Source organism: Hordeum vulgare, chromosome 4H, assembly GCF_904849725.1.
Source record: "Hordeum vulgare subsp. vulgare chromosome 4H, MorexV3_pseudomolecules_assembly, whole genome shotgun sequence".
Classification (NCBI taxonomy): Eukaryota; Viridiplantae; Streptophyta; class Magnoliopsida; order Poales; family Poaceae; genus Hordeum; species Hordeum vulgare.
This window is the reverse complement of record NC_058521.1, coordinates 276,991,672-277,002,648: the sequence shown is the minus strand read 5'-3', so window position 1 is coordinate 277,002,648 and position 10,977 is coordinate 276,991,672.

Genomic DNA, 10,977 nt, shown 5'->3' with positions numbered 1-10,977 from the left:
CCCTAACCTGCCGCAAGATGGTTATGACACGTACCCAGGTGAATCGACACCTGGGCCTTGTTATGGCACACGAGGGATGTGCTGGAGCGGTCGGACACATGGCGAGCGAACAGGGGCTTGCTGGCCTAGAGCCTCCATCGGGGGCCTCGCCAGTCTGTGCTGCCAGTCTGGAGCCCTTGTACTTCACGCGCCTTGTAGTGAGGGAAGGGCGTGGCCTCGGCGGGTCTTGTACTGCCTTTGTGCTGCTCTTCTCGGTGCACTGCCATCAGGGGCGTCGCTGATGCCAGTGGACATGTCTGGGGCACATGGGACCCCAGTCTCTAGTGCACTGACAGGAACGCCCAGGCCTGGGCCACACACCTGCGCGGGGCGTTGCTGGGCTAGGCCCAAAGTAGTGCATGGCCTTCCTCAGCAGACGACTTTGTAGCTTTGGAGCCGTTGCAGGCGGCCCTTCCTCACGTCGCGCATCAAACATGCGAGGTGGACAAGTCCGCCCACAGTAGCCTCCGCATCTCCCGACGCGTTACTGCGACGCGTGAAGCATACGCATTAAAGGTCCGACAAGTGGCGTTCATGGCCATAATTGTCATACGTGTGGTAGGGCCCGCCCCCGCATGCATTGGTGTAGCAGGGCGGTTCCCTGCTTGCCCGTGATCATGGTTGACTCGGCGACAGGGGCGGCGGTTTCTGGAGTGAGGGGAGCTCGCCCCCCGCGCCTCACCCTATGAATTAGGTAGTTTGCGAGGGGGGTTTGCTCATCCATCAGCTACTGGAACATCCACCACCCCTAGCTTGCATCTGTAGAATCTTTTCTAGCTCCAGGTGGCGCTCGCCCCTAACCATGGCTAGGGGACGAGGGAGGCCACCATCGGCCGCCAGGGCGAAAAGTGGATCCCACTCGGATCATGCCACAGCTTCAGCGGGTGCAGCTACGGAGGGCGGCATGAGCGTCCTTGGTGGCGGAGGGGCGAGGAGCCGTGGTCTCCGCGGAGGCCGTGGCCCGGGAGGCGGACTGCTACTCCAGCACCTCCGTCTTCCCCCGTGCTTGGCGGACACTCGGGCGGGACGGTGCTGGAGCTTAGCGTGGAGCTGCATGGCGTCTTGCGGGGCAATTTGCATCTCCCTCGCCCTCTTGCTAGGGCGATGGATGCTGCCAAGCCCCCTGTCTTGTGGTTGCACGCGTACGGTTGCTCCCACGGCGCTATGCAAGTGAACGCGGAGTACCCTAAGCCCCGTTCCATGTTGCTCGGGAAGGGCTGGAAAGCCTTTGCCTGTGCCCGAAGCCTCGAGGATAGGCATATCCTCCGCTTCAAGCTATCGGAGGATAATATGCTATCCATCAAGTTTTACGAGCGCTCAGGTGTGCGTCTCGGCTGTTGTGAAGAGAGCTCGAGCGGCGCCGAATGTCGCTCCTTGAGCGATAGCGACGAGGAGGACAGCGGCGGCAGTGGCGCTATTGGCACGTTAGGATCTCGGGGGGGGGGGGCAGGTCGGAGTACGACTCCCCGAGCTCCGACTGACTGCCAGCCCTGCCGCCGAGGCCCGCTCACCCCTATCCCCCGCCCAGTAGGGTTAATCTGCAGGAGCCCGGATCGACGCCTCGTATTTGAGGAGGTGCAAACACGGGCTCTGGCTTCTTCTTCCCCTCGGGTCGCCCTGTCTTCCGCCCTCGTTCTCCTACGCGTAGTGCTGGTCCAGGAGAAACCAGCCTGGGTTGTGCCGGGGGTCGTCCCGCTTTTTGTCTTCTTGAACTTCTGTCCGGCGAGCATGTCCCTCGCTGAAAGACAATGTAATAGGTTAGAGTAGCAAAAATCATTCATGTAATATGTCTGAGTTTGTTTCAAACAAATTAATGAAATGTTGTTTCCCTTGCGTGTGATCCTTCTCCTTGAATGACACGCCTTTTACATTTTCGGGAAGCTTGCCCGCGCGACTGGTCCTGCCACTAGTACTTTGAGGAACGAATCCTTAGCAATTCTCTTGAGGGGTCATTACCGGCAAGTCTCCTTGCCACACTCAGTACAACCATTAGATCGTCGACCGCGGCTCGAGGTGAAATAAGGTGCTATGTAGCCACTTAGACTGTTGAACCGGTTCGAAACAGTGAGAAGGTGCTATGTGGCCATTTAGGTCATTGAACTAGTTCAAAACATAACAAAGGCGCGCTGATCCTGACAAGGTTCCATCTATGCATAGGTTTCTCCAACTAGGTTTGGGATCTTTCAGAAAGGGAACAACCTATCTACTCTAAAATCTCAAACTGAAATACTTATCACTTATTTGTCGTGCCGCGACACTTCTCCCCGCGGTGCTTGGGTCTTTTGCTTGGGCTTCAGATCCACGACAAACAGGAGACTATACTCTTCCGACAACTTCCCCTCCGGCAACGTATTTGCCGATAGTTCTCGATTGTTGTATAGAAGGGGGGTGTCGGAGCATAACTCCGTTTCCTGTTTTTCCAGGCCGTATTTATGGAGCCCCCAAGCGCGTCTTTGGCGAAGACGTGGTGCTTCCGTGGAAAAAAGTGTTTGATTGGAGTGCGTGCCTCGGTTCCGGGGCCCGTAGGCGCATTCTCGACGGTTATGCACCTCTCCGTTGAGGTGCGTCGGCCGGAATATGCGCCGGAGCCCTAGCCGGAGCCCCCAGGCACACCCTCAACAGCAGCGCACTGTCCGAAGCGGTGCGTCATCCTGGCTCCTTCAAGCTCGAGGTCTCCGTTCCACCTAGCTTGCGTTCGCGCAAGCGCCAGGACGCTGTTGGCGAAGTAGAGCGACCACCACTGCAACCTTCTTCGAAGGACCACAGTGGTGCACTCAATCTCCCAAAATCTGATGCGGAACTTGCTTGAATTCGTGAAGAAGCTCTCAACCATCGTCATCCCCCTACCTGGCAAGCCAAAGATGTTTGGAAAAACGAACACCTATGGGAAACTTGAGGAGTCCCTTCATTGTTTGGCGGGGAGGGGGAGGTATGGCGTCGAGAGTGGAACTAGCACTCAACACCGGCAAGGTTCTTATTACCTAGGTTCGGGCCACTTGGTGCGTAAAACCCTACTCCTGCTTAGTTTTTATTATGGGCTTACCGTAGGGTGATTTTGGTACAGTAACTTAGTAGATGATTAGGGAGTCTCTGCTCCCCAAAAGGTCCAACCCTTAAGAATGAGCTTTGGGCCTCCTTTTGTAGGTAGAGGGGTCACCAACAGTGTGCTTACAGGAGGTATAGTGAAGAGTGTCCACCTCTCTACTTCTTCGGTGTTGTCAGCGACAGTAAATGCCTTGTCTGACCCCTGACCTGCCGAAAGGTGGTTGTGACACATACCAGGTGAATCGACACCTAGGACTTGTGCTGGCACAAAAGGGGTGTGCTGGAGCGGTCGAATTGCGGTAGAAATTTGTGAGGAAAACCTGGCGAGCGAAGAGGTACTTGGTGGCCTGGTGTCTCTGTCGGGTTACTTGGTCACCTTCCCGGCAAGGAAGGCTTGCCTGGGGCCTTGAACACATTCCCGGCAAGGAGGGCTTGCCTGGGGCCTCCCCAGTCTGTGTGAGTCTTCCCGACAAGGGAAGCTTGCCAGGGTCATGCTAATCTTCAGCTAGTCTTCCCGGCGAAGCGTGCCTGTCGGGGACTTGGGAATCTTCCCGGCAAGGAGGGCTTGCTAGAGCCTTGCGTCTGGAGCCTTTGTATCTCACGCCCCACCTGGTGAGGGAAGGGCGTCGCCTTGTATTTCCTTGGGTTGTTTTCATGCTGCGCTTCCTGGCACTCTACTGTCAGGGGCGTTCCAAATGCCCGTGGACAAGTCTAGGGCACAAGGTACACCAGTCTCTAGTGCTCCGACAGTTGTTCTTGTTGTCGTAGTTCTCATTGTTGTCGTTGTTGTCATTGTTGTCGTCGTCTTCGTTGTCGTTGTGGTTGTTGTTGTTGTTGTTGTTGGTGGTGGTGGTGGTGGTGTTGTTGCTATTGTTGTTGTTGTTGTTGTTGTTGTTGTTGTTGTTGTTGCTATTGCTCTTCTTTTTGTTGTTGTTGTTGTTGTTCTTGTTGTTCTCGTTATTGTTGTTCTTGTAGACTTCGTCATCGTCGTCCTCGTTGTTATTGTTGTTGTTATTTTTGTTGTTGCTCTTGTTGTTGTTGTTGTTGTTGTTGTTATTGTTGTTGTTGTTGTTGTTGTTGTTGTTGTTGTTGTTGTTGTTGTTGTTGCTGTCGCGGTCGTCGTCTTCGTTGTTGTTGTCGTTGTTGTCGTTGTCGTCATCTTCATTGTTAAGTCGTCGTCATTGTCACCGTCGTAATCGTTGTTGTTGTTGTTGTTGTTGTTATTGTTGTCGTTGTTGTTCTTTTTTTCGTCATCGTCTTCATCGTCGTAATCATGTTCGTTGTTGTTTTTGTTGATGATGATGAGGATGATGATGACGATGATGTTGTTGTTGTTGTTGTTGTTGTTGTTGTTATTTTTGTTGTTGTTGTCGCCGTCATCATCGTCGTCGTTGTTGTTTTATTATTGTTGTTATCGTTGAGGTCGTTGTTGTTGTTGTCGTCGTTGTTGTCGTTGTTATTGTTGTTGTCGATGATGTCGTTGTTCTCATCGTGATCGTTGTTTTCCTCGTTGTCGTCGTCCTCGTCATCATCGTGGTTGTTGTTGTTGTTGTTGTTGTTGTTGTTGTTGTTGTTGTTGTTGTTGTTCTCTTCATTGTAGTTGTTGTCGTCCTTGTCATCATCATCATCATCGTTGTTGTTGTTGTTGTTGTTGTTGTTGTCATTGTTGTCGTCACTACTAGGAAAAGGCCTGCTACTGGCGCACCTATTTTGGCTACTAATGGCGCACTATAGGTGCGCCACTAGCATCACGCCATAAGATTTTTTTTACTAATGGCGCACCACAGGTGCGCCATTAGTATGTGGTATACTAATGGCGCACTAGGCAGTGCGCCATTAGTATAGCTCATGGTGCGCCATTAGTATGCCTCCCAGGTGCGCCATTAGTAAGCCTCCCAGGTGCGCCATTAATATAGCTCATGGTGTGTCATTAGTATAGCTCATGGTGCGCCACAGGTTATACTACCAGCTCTAAACATATTCAATTATTATCCTCACACCCACAAGAAGGTTCAAGATAAACACATATTACACCACAATGAATATATGTTTATAAACATGCACGTACATTGAACGCAAGTTGACAAACAAATTAACCTGGAGGAAGCATAGTTTTGACCATCTTAACAATCATCTAGAACACACAAGTCACAAAAAGATAAGGACTATTTGTTACTATGAGAGACTTCACATGGTCCAGAACACACAAGTTTGTATCTACATGCACAATGTGCAAGCTCCAAAACACTCGAAACACCAAATGGTGTACAAGACAATAAGGTCCATGATTACAGGTTGGTTGGTCCGTAAACGCTAGAGATTCATCATGTCCATGTGCATCAACAGGTTGAGTACCTAAAAACATTTTGCACAAATTTGTAATGAAAGTGGAACCAGATCAACTTAATGCAAGAATATTCCAGTGTGATTTTTGGGATCAACCTTCAGAGTGTTTTTTATCAACTTTCGAGGTGCTTTTCCTGAAGGAATAAGTGGATCCTTTGGATAGTATATTAGAACAATCAAGTAATAACGATTTGATGGTAAAAGAAAGATATAACAGCAACCCATCCATTTGGAAAAGACCAGTTTGTGCGAGCCTTCCCGGCAAGGGAAACTTCTCAGGGCCTTGCTATTCTTCGGGTAGTCTTCCCAGCGAAGCGGGCTTGCCGGGGACATGGGAATCTTTCCGGCAAGGAGGGCTTGCCGGGGTCTTGCGTTTGGAGCCCTTGTCCTCCACGCCCCTCGCAGTGAGGGAAGGGCGTGGACTCGACGGGTCTTGGACTCCCTTTCTGCTGCTCTTCCCGATACATTGCCATCACGGGCGTCGCCGATGCGTGTGCACATGTCTGGGGCACAAGGGACGGCAGTCTCTATTGCACCGACAGTAACCCCCGGGCCTAGGCCACGCACGCGCGCGGGGAATTGCTGGGCCACGCCCAAAGTAGTGCGTGGACTTCCTCAGCAGGGGACACTGTAGCTTTCGAGCCGTTGCGGGCGGCCCTTCCCCACGTCGTGCATCAAACACGCGAGGTGGAGAAGTGCGCGCACAGTAGCCTCCCCACCACCCGACGCGTTACTGCCACGCGTGAAGCATGTGAAGTAAAGGTCAGGCAAGTGGCGTTCGTGGCCATGATGGACGCAGTCATGGCATGGCCCGCCCCCGCACGGATTGGTGCAGCAGGGCGGTTTCCTGTTCGCCCGTGACCATGGGTGATTGGGAGAGACGGGCGGCGGTTTCTGGAGTGAGGGAAGCTCGCCCCCCGCGCCTCGCCCTATAAATTAGGGAGTTTGCGAGGGGGTTTTGCTCAAACATCAGCTCCTAGAACATCCACCACCCCTAGCTTGCATCTGTAGAGTCTTTTCTAGCTCCAGGTGGTCCTCGCCCCTAAACATAGCTAGGAGACGAGGGACGCCACCATCGGCCACCAGGGTGGCAAGGGGATCCCACTCGGATCATGCCACAATTTCAGGGAGTGCAGCTGAGGAGGGCCGCACGAGCGTCGGTGGTGGCGGAGGGGCGAGGAGCCGCGGTCGCCGCAGAGACCGTGACCGGGGGAGGCGGCGTGCTACTCGAGCACCTCCGTCTTCTCCCGTGCTTGGCGGGCACTCGGACGGACGGCGCTGGCATTCGTTGTGGAGCTGCACGGCGTCCCGCGGGGCCATTTGCATCTCCCTCGCCCTTTTTCTAGGGCGATGGAGGCCGCCAAGCCCCCTGTCTTGTGGATACGGGCGTACGGTTGCTCCCACGGTGCTATGCAAGTGCACACGGAGTACCCGAAGCGCCGCCCCATGTTGAAAGCCCACAGTGAAAGCCTTCGCCCGCGCCCACAGCCTCGAGGATGGGCATATCCTCCGCTTCAAGCTAGCGGAGGATAATATGATATCCATTAAGTTTTGCAGGCGCTCAGGTGTGCGTCTAGGCTACTGCGAAGAGAGCTCGGGTGGCGCCGAATGTCCCTCCTCAAGCGATAGCGACGAGGAGGACATCAGCGGCACTGGCGCTCTTGGCACGTTAGGATCTCGGGGGGGCAGGTCGGAGTACGACTCCCAGAGTTTCGATTGACTGCCAGCCCTACCGCCGAGGCCCGCTCAAGCATGTCCCCCGCCCGGTGGGGTTACTCTGCGGGAGCCTGCATCGATGCCTCGTCTTTGAGGAGGTGCGATCGCGGGCTCTGGCTTCTTCATCGCCACGGGTTACCCTGTCTTCCGCCCCCGTTCTCCTCCGCGTAGTGCTGGTCCAGGAGAAACCCGCCTGGGTTGCGCTGGGGGTCGTCTCGCTTTTTATCTTCTTGAACTTCTGTCCGACGAGCATGTCACACGACGAAAGACAGTGTAATAGGTTAGAGTAGCAAAAATCATTCATCTAATATGTCTGAGTTTGTTTCAAACAAATGAATGAAATGTTGGTTCTCTTGCGTGTGATCCTTCTCCTTGAATGATACGCCTTTTGCATTTTCGGAAAGCTTACCCGCGCGACTGGTTGTGCCGCTAGTGCTTTGAGGAACGGATCCTTAGCAGTTTGCTTGAGGGGTCGTTACCGGCAAGGCTCCTTGCCGCACTTAGTGAAACCATTAGATCATCCAGCGCTGCTCGAGGCGAAATACGGTGCTATGTAGCCACTTAGACTGTAGAACATGTTCGGAACAGTGAGAAGGCACTCTTTGGTTGTTCACGTCGTTGAACTAGTTCGAAACAAAACTAAGGCGCACTGATCCTGACAAGGTTCCACCTACGTGCAAGTTTCTCAAACAATGTTTGGGGTCTTCCACAAAGGGAACAACCTATCTACTCTGAAATCTGATATAAAATATTTATCACTGATGTGTCGTGCCACGACATTTCTCCTCGCGGCGCTTGGGTCCTATGGCGGGGCCTCATATCCCCGGCAAGTAGGAGACTATACTCTTCCGGCAACTTCCCCTCCGGCAAGGTATTTGCCAACAGTTCTCGACTGTCGTATAAGAGGGGGGTTGCAGTAGCATAACTCCTTTTCATGTGTTGCCTAGCCGTGCTGACGGAACCCCCGTTCTCACCTTTGGCGAAGACGTGATGCTTCCGGCGGGGAAAGCGTTCGGCTGGAGTGTGTGCCTGGGTTCCGGGGCCCGTAGGCGCATTCTTCGTGGAGGTGCGTCGGCCGGAGGCCTCGCCGGAGCCCCTAGGCACACCCTTGACAGCAGCGCACTGTCCCGGAGCGGTGTGTTAGCCTGATGCCTTCGAGCTCGAGGTCTCCGCCCAACTAGCCTACGTTCGCATAGCAGGGCCCTCGCGCACGCGTCAGGAGGCCGTGGTGAAGCAGAGCGACCACCGCTGCACCCTGCTTCGAGGGAGCTTGCTTGAATGTGCGAAGAAGCTCTCAACCATCGCTCCCCCTACCTGGCGCGCCAAAGATGTCGGGGAAAACCAACACCTATGGGAAACTCGAGGAGTCCCTTGATCGCTTGGCGGGGAGAGAGAGGTATCGCATCGAGAGCGGAACTAGTGCTCAACACCGGCAAGGTCCTTTTTACCTAGATTCGGGCCGCGTGGCGCGTAAAACCCTACTCCTGCTTAGTTTGTATTGTGTGCTTACTGTAGTGTGGTTTGTCTAGAGTAACTTAGTAGCTGATTAGGTAGTCTCTGATCCCCAAAAAGTTCAACCCCTAAGAATGAGTTGTGGGCCTCCTTTTATAGGCAAAGGGGTCAACAATAGTGTGCTCACGGGATGCAGAGTGAACAGTGTTCACCGCTCTACTTCTTCGGTGGTGTTAGGGGCAGTAAATGCCTTGTATGACCCCTGACCTGCCGCAAGATGGTTGCGACACGTACCTAGGTGAATAGACACCTGGGCCTTGTGCGGCACACGAGGGATGTGCTGGACTAGTCGGACTATGGTGGAAAACGGTAGGGACACCTGGCGAGCGAACATGGGCTTGCTGGCTCGGAACCACCATCGGGTGACTTGGTCACCTCCCCGGCAAGGAGGGTTTGCCGGGGGCCTTGAACACTTTCCCGGCAAGGAGGGCTTGCCGGGGGGCCTCGCCAGTCGTGTGAGCCTTCCCGGCAAGGGAAACTTGACGGGGTCTTACTATTCTTCAGGTAGTCTTCCTCGCGAAGCGGGCTTGCCGGGGCCTTGGGAATCTTCCCGGCAAGGAGGGTTCACCGGGGAATTGCGTTTGGAGCCCTTGTACTCCACGCCCCTCACAGTAAGGGAAGGGCGTGGCGTTGGCGGGTCTTGGACGGCCTTTCTGCTGCTCTTCCCAGTACACTGTCGTCACGGGCGTCGCCGATGCCCGTGCACAAGTCTAGGGCACAAGGGACCCCAGTCTCTAGTGCACTGACACCGCAGAAGCTATGAGGGAAGAGCACCCGGGCCTGTGCTATAATAGAAAGGGTAGAACACTTGGTAGGGGGGTTCATTCCGACCCAAGTGCAACACACCAAGCCACTTGTCCTCTGGAGACTCGAGAGCACTTTGTTAGTTCATCCACCAACCTCCGTGAGAGGCAATCCACCAAAAGCAGGATTAGGGTTTTACGCTCGCAGCGGCCCGAACCTTGGTAAACTGTTGTGTTCTGTGCTACCTTCACCTTCGAGTGAGTCCTTCGTCGTTTCCATCGAGTAGCGGCCTAGGTGAGGCTGAGCCAGGAGAGATGATCGTACACGCCCATGTGCTCGATTCCTTAGGGTTTTGCGGAGTCCGAAATCCGACAAACGACAACAATGATAACAACAAAAAAACAACGAGGACGACGACGACGTCGATGACCACAACAACAAGAACAACAAGAAAAACAACAACATCAACGAAGAAGAAGACGACGACGACAACAAGAACAAGAACAACAAAAACAACAACACCAACAACAACAGCAACAAGAACAAGAACAACAAGAACAACAAGAACAACAAGAACAACAACAACGACGACGACGACGACGACAATAACAGCAACGACGACGACGACAATGACGACGATGACGACGATGATGACAATGGCGACGACAACGACGACGACGACGTCAACAACAACAACAACAACAACAACAACAACAACGACGACGACGACGACGACGATGATGATGACAATGACTGCAACAACGACAAAAGCAACATCAGCGGCAGCAACAAAAACAACAACGACGACGACGAAAATGACAATGACTATGATGAAGACGACAACAACGACAATGACGAGAAAAATGACAACTGCGACTGCAACAACAACAACAACAACAACAAGAACGACGACGACAACATCGACAACAACAACAACGACGACAACAACAATAAGGATGAAGACAACGACGATAACCACAACAACGACGATAACAACAACAACAACGACAACAACAACCACAACGAGAACAAAGACAACAACTACAACAACAACAACAACAATAACAACAACCACAAGAACAATAAACACAGCGACAAACACGATGACGACGACGACGACGAGGATGATAACGATGATGACGACGACCACCACGAAGATGATAACAACAGCCACAACAACAACATCAACAACAACGACAACAACAACAACAACAACAACAGTGACGACGACGACTGCTGCAATGATTAAAAGAATGACAATGACGAGAGCAACGACAACAACAACGACGACGACGACAACAACGGCTACAACGACCAAAACGGCAGCAATGACGACAACAACAACATCCAAAACCATAACGAAGACGACGATGATGACGACGACAACAACAACAACAACAACAACAACAACAACCACAATAGCAAAAACTACAACAACAACACTACAATAACAACAACAACAACAACAACAACAACAACGACGACGACGACGACCACGACGACGATAACAACAAGAACGGCGACAATGACGAGAACAACGACAAAAACGACAACTACGACAGCAACAACAACAAC